The 6,752-nt window shown below is 33.7% G+C and overlaps 1 long non-coding RNA gene across 1 annotated transcript; it reads left to right on the plus strand.

The window, feature by feature from the left end:
• The first annotated feature begins 394 nt into the window (after window positions 1-394).
• On the plus strand, window positions 395-5,210 carry LOC125145719. The gene is made up of 2 exons (XR_007144160.1): window positions 395-4,102; window positions 4,550-5,210. It is a non-coding gene; the product is annotated as an uncharacterized LOC125145719 (long non-coding RNA).
• Window positions 5,211-6,752: the final 1,542 nt, after the last annotated feature.

A 6,752-nucleotide genomic window follows, 5' to 3' on the forward strand; every position in this document is an offset into this window, starting at 1 on the left:
TTTAAAGAATATTCAATGTGAAAATGAAATACATCTAATCAGCTTAGTTTGTAATCATATACTGACTGTTTAAATGTCTGCGATACTCCTGAGCCACGCTCAGACTGGAGGATTTACATTGAGTTTTCTCCTTGGGCAAACAATCATTTTAATGCAAAAACTTTTAGGTTGTTATAAATTCTAAAAAGAAATATAGTTCAAAACTTTTCTGTATAGTGGATAACATCTACATTTCACCATGTATAACGTACATGATTCACAATATTGATGAGGATCCATGTGAAGGAGGCTTACAGACAGAACCAAAACACGATAGATAGATAGATAGATAGATAGATAGATAGATAGATAGATAGATAGATAGATAGATAGATAGATAGATAGATAGATAGATAGATAGATAGATAGATAGATAGATAGATAGATAGATAGATAGATAGATAGAGTTATGGAAGTTTTGAGAGATGTAAAGATTTTATAGACCGAATTAAAACAAAGAAGACATGTAAAAGCAAAACATCATCACTCATTGGCTTAAATGCACAACGCCTGCTCATCTCCTGATCAAGCTAATCTTGTCTTACCAAGGTCCACTAGAAGCTGTTTATAAGCCTAGGTCCCAAAAACTCGTCTCCAGTTCCCTTTGTCCTTGTCATAATCTAAGAAAACAACCACTGGAAATGACAATTTCTAATCACAATATCTACCAGTCATGAGCATAGAAGGACAAGGCCTTACAAACATCTCTAGAGTAAAAATTTCCACCACAATAGATAGATAGATAGATAGATAGATAGATAGATAGATAGATTTAAGATAACATTACATATGCAAGATATTTCAAAAAGGATAAACAAGCCGATGACGTAACAATGGCATTATGAAGGTGTAATAACTACAGTAGGACATGTTTACAACTTAGAAGTAAGTTGACCTTAGCCGAAGTGTGTGTGTGTGTGTGTGTGTGTGTGTGTGTGTGTGTGTGGTGCTATCCCTTTAAAAACATAAAGCAACAGTGAACAGCAAGTGAACAGTTTATGTTTAAACTGATTGATTCAATTTCCTGGTTACATATTTGAACTATTTATCCATCGTACACAGTTATGATCTTATAATCACACTCTCTGGTGTCACCCAGATGAGGATGAGTTTCCGATTTAGTCTGTTTCCTCTCAAGGTTCCTTCCTTATATCATCTCAGGGAGTTTTTCCTTGCCTTGCCACCATTGCCTCTGGTTTGCTCATTAGGAATACATTTTAATCTAAATATTAAACTTTCTCAGTTTTATTCTGAAATTGTATATGTCTGTAAAATGTTGCTTCGAGCCAAGTTCATTCTTAAGAGCATGAATTGAATTGATTATTTATATCCTCCTTTTGTCCCATTGATTTTATTTTATTTTATTTCCACTGAGAGCTTCTGTACATGAGTAAAACCAGCACAAGTAAGCTAAAGCTATAAAAAAAATTTTTAATTTTTAAAAAAAATTAAATTAATATTCATTCCCAATGTGTGCGAGCGATGAATTGTTTTAATGAACTAGCTCATATTTCTTGATGACTTGTGTTGAATAGTTAACCGTGGGTTAAAGGGCAGAACACTGAAACATATTGTGTGAAATATTTACATGTCCCTTAGAGTAGATTTGTCAATTTGAGCAGGTTTGAATTATTATATATTCATGCATGCGTAACTCTCTGTGGATCAGTGACATTAACCCAACTGCGTCATTTAATTAGCATTTGACTTTACTGTGACTTATTCGGCATTAATTAATTTCATATTCATATCATTGCTCTTTAAAATCTGCTCAGAGGCAAGGAGATTGTTTAATGACTCAGTAGTGATTATTTCATTATTTATTTTCTCACAGTTTTCACTTTAGATCTGTACGTCAGTATTTTACAAGCAGCTGTTTGGCATTTTTAGACTGTTACATTACAGATCGTACAGATGTTGGACAAGATTGTTAGACTATGTTAAGAGTCTTTACCAAAAGATTAGGGACATGTTTGCAATCACTCGAATGAACTATAATCATATCTCATAGTGTAAAAACTTGATATTGATAAAAATTTATAAAAAAATGAGATCAGACTAGACCTGTGATTAACAAGGTCCAAGAATTTTTCCAGTTTCCGTCTCGTACTTACAGAAAATACACGGAGGAGGATCCTGAAGTTATTAGTGTATTTGGTGTCCATAAAACTCCCCATCCTGAAAATTTGTTTTTCCCAAAAGTAGCTCAATATAAGATTAGATGGATTAGACATAGATTGGATATATTAACCTTTTTTATTAATACACTGGTGTTCTTTTCTGCTGACAGAATGGAAATCAACTTATGGGACATTTTCGGTCAGTTTAAACAAATTAATTACTTTATCACCGCAAGTCTGATATAAAATTAGAAAGGTAACGGATTCGTATTTTGAATACTCGTGAACAAGCATGTTCATACCACCATTTACTTTGAAGATAATATTTGAAATATTTGTATGGTAAAACAAACCAGTTGGTTATTTTCTATGAATATATTGCCCCTAGTAATGCTTTTAGTAAACTAAAAAAACTACAAATTAAAAACAGGTCTGATTAAAAACTGTCTAATTTTTTTATCTGAGTCATTAAGCACCACTGTGGAGTGTGGCGTGATAAAGATATTCAATGCTGAAGATAAACACAACAAAGGTGCAAATTCCATTATTTTCCCATTCTGGGAAAATTCTGAGAAAATAAATAAAGTATTTTTAATTAAAGTTAGTTCTCCTCAGTTAGTCAAAGTAAGGAATATAACAAACAAACAAAGAAACAAACTGTGCTGCAGTCTGGTGTGAAGTCTTACTGTTATTCTCACCAAGCCGATTACTTCTAATGGTCTTTTATTCCTCTAATATCATAGCATTTTTTGTTATTATTTACATTATAATAACTATAGACAGTTGTATGAACAGCATCATGTCAGTTTTATATCAGAAAACTTATTGACTGTTACAATACAAAGCACTGACACTCTAGACTCCTTCCATAAACCTCTTTTCACAATAAACCTCACTATATATTACAGGACAATACGTATATACTAACTTATTGCTTAAATAACAATCCTTTTTTTTATTTATTCTGTGGATTGTATGTCATATAAATCCCTGAGAATGAGCTGGTCCAGGAACTCAGTATAAACCTGTGATGTTAATTATAGCCCACAATATGGGCTATAATTGTCACAGTTGCTGCAATAATCACAACATAGTAATAACACCTTTTTCTGAACCAGACCGAATGGAGAATTTGGCAAAAAACAATGTGATACATGTATTTCAATACAATTTTACTCCTCAAGCTTACTACCTTCTAACATTAGGTGCAATAAAATTACTAAATGATTCCCCGTAGTTATTTATTTAATAATATGCTTTATGTTGAAATGAACAATAAGCTGGGCAAAAAAAAAAAATGGCTCTTTCAGGTTACTAGTTTTAGTTGCGGCTCTTTTTGAGATCTTCAGTGGCCCTGCAGCAGAGCCGTTATTTTCATTCTTCCCCTATGTTCCAGAACTTTGTTAGAGTCACGCTGCGCTGTATGCTAAAGTGTGCACACTGTGTGTCGAGTGTGTGAATACAAGCTGACAAAGGTGATGGTGCAAATGCTCCCAAGCATAATGGGTTGATCCCAGAACATCTCACACTTGAAAAACCCGAGAAAACAATGGGAAGCTCTAAAGTTAAACTTGGTGGCTGTGGTAAGTTCAATGCTGTGTGTGTGTGTGTCTGTGTGTGTCTGTGTCTGTGTGTGATGGAGTGTTTGAGACCTGGTGTGTGGGGTGTGCTTTTACCATATGCTCGCATGTGGGATGTGCAAAGAAAGATTGTTTGCTATTCATTTCAGACTTACTTTTTTCCTCTTGTCTTTCATTTTTCTTGTTTTTTATTCATATGAAAGCCCTTGAGAGACGACCTTATTTTCTGCATGTGTTTTTGTTTTTCTCATTTATTTCAAGCTATGTTTCCGGTGTGCCGTGTCATTTCTACCGCAAAATATGATGCAGAGTAAAGAAAACTTTAAAGCATCAATCAAGACTGTCAAATGCAGCTGTATGAAGGTATATTTGCTTTCATTTTTAGAAGAAAAAAAAAAACAACTAAACCAGGCAAGTATGATAAAGGATTTCACTTGCTGCTGTCTTGTGGAAAAAGCTGGCTGTGAACTTCAGCTATTATATAAACCAACCATTAGGTTTACCACTATACTGTAGCTCAGGAGTTTTCCTCATGAGCAACCTCACAAATTTGCAAACTTTTTCCTTTTGATGGCTTAAAAGCAGACAATGTCATTGAAATACTGGCCACATGTAATTGTCCTTGCTATGGTTTGCATGATGCTAAATTAAAGGTATTAGAGTTTATGTCATTGTCAGGAGCTATTATTACAGTTCCCTGCCAGACCACCAGAGGGGGTGCAGGCAGGTGTTATCTACATAAAATACAGCCTAGTATCATCCTTTTTGCTCCATTAATTCTTTTGGCACTCTCTGCCTTCTTTCTTTAAGGTGAAACTAATTTCCCTGTCATCCTGTTGTCATGGTTGCCAACAAATCTACGGGAATGTAGCAGCATGCTAGTGTAAATAAATGACATTTTTCAAATGCATTACATCGTATTTCAATTGTCTTCTCAATCTGTGTTACACATTTGTTACTAAAGTGGGATAAAAAATCTCAGATCTCCTTTAATCTTGCTTCTCATTGCCTTGTTCTTCATACCATTCAGTGTAATTTTCTTATTGTTTTTGGTGGTGCTGTTGCACTTGGTTCAGATAAAATTAGTCTGATTTGGAATCCAGAAACTAAATCTTATTTTACTTTTTTTTTTAAATTATGCATTGATATGGATAGCAATTGTGACATAATGTTGTATGTACGTATTTGACTTTATTGCCAGATGTATATACTGTATACACACAGTAAATATCCATCAGATTGCATTTATTTGGTTTTGGATAAAAAGAATTAACATGAATGATAATGTTTGCTTGCTTTTGTTTGGTTTATTAAAATGTTTCTCTTTTTTAATGTCTGTTAATTATTATACCTAGTGAAGGAATTTTCTAGCAGTTAAAGGTCGATTAATGGAAGTCGCAATAAACCTTCTGCAGACTTTGAAGAGAAGATTGTGTTTCGAGGACACGTGAAATAAACGTGCAAAAGTCTACCTCTTGCAGAACTTTCTAATCATTTCACCTCAGAAGACTTTACAGAGATTAGGGATTAAAAAAGAATGTGTGCGTAATGTAATTACAGCTATCTGACCTGACGGTGTTGTAAAACAGATATTAATGGTTGCTTGGGAAATAACAGATCCTGATCCTTTCTAAGCATAAAAAAAATCAGTGTGGCCTTTCAAAGATTATAAGGCATCCGGGAATCCCAAGGTAATAAATTCAGGGTTAGTTGGGAGGCTCTGCTCTGGTGAGGGTTTAGACTATTTTATTTGTCTTGAAGTTGATAGGAGAAAACATGCAGCTACTGAGAAACAAGTAAAAATGCAGGCTTACTTATGTCTCTGAAAACTACTGACTGTTACAAAGTACTGACACTGGAGACTCCTTCTGTAAATGTTAAATAAACATCTAATAGAAAAATTCACCAAATAGAATGATACTTTTTTTTGTACTGTTAAATAACAGCATGCTTTAATCTGTTATTTAATATTACTCATAGAATATGTGGAGCATCCGATATGTATGTGTGTGTTAAACGTGATTTGCTGCTTTCGGCAAGAACAAATCCTGAGTCTTCTAAGCAAAAAAAAAAGTCATCAGTGTGCCTCAAATTAATTTTAGGAGTTTTGCAGCGTAAAGGTGATAAATTCAGGATCGTACAGCAGATATGTAGTAGCTGAAGAATCCCAATGCTAATGAAGACTTGGCAGAAGAATGAAATTCCATATAAATATAATTATAATAGGGCTCCCAATAATCAGATATTCAGTTGGAGTAATAGGTTGGGGTGTGAGTGTATAATTTGCTTAGCAAAGCATAACATTCATTTCATATTATTTTCACTAAGCACAACATTGGCCACAAAGCAGGGATACACCATTAACTATGAACCAGTCCATCGCATGGCATTGCACATGTGTACATTCCGTTTACAATCTAATTCATACCATTTTTTTATTTTTTTTTTTGCAAGAGAGGTAGACCGAAACAGAGGAATTACACACACACACACACACACACACACACACACACACGCACACATAAATTCGGAGTAATATTTACTTTTGTATTTAATTAATTGTATAGTATGAAACTGAATATTTTTGATAAAGTGCATTGAAGTAAAAGAACATAAACATTAAATATTTTGCAGTTTTCAAAGCCCTAATGGAATGGAAATCAGGACTGCTAGGACCCTGTTGTCTCACTAATATTTCACTGTCTGTAATCACATTGGGTTTCTGCTGCACCCTGTACATTTCAATACTTTTTTATACCAATTATACCAATTGTATATAACTGTGAATTCATTACTTACTCTAGTTTGCAAATGTTTATGTATGTTATCTGTACATACACTGTATATTTCTTTGTTACTCTTTTACATATAAAGTACATAATGCAAACATTTGCACATTTTAAGAAATATTGTACTTTGTCCATACAACTGGCACATATTCCTGACTTGCACATACTGTTCTTATGCACATACCTGCCATAATTTTATTTATTATTGTACATATACTGACATA

The sequence above is a fragment of the Tachysurus fulvidraco genome, chromosome 10, assembly GCF_022655615.1.
Source record: "Tachysurus fulvidraco isolate hzauxx_2018 chromosome 10, HZAU_PFXX_2.0, whole genome shotgun sequence".
Lineage (NCBI taxonomy): Eukaryota > Metazoa > Chordata > Actinopteri > Siluriformes > Bagridae > Tachysurus > Tachysurus fulvidraco.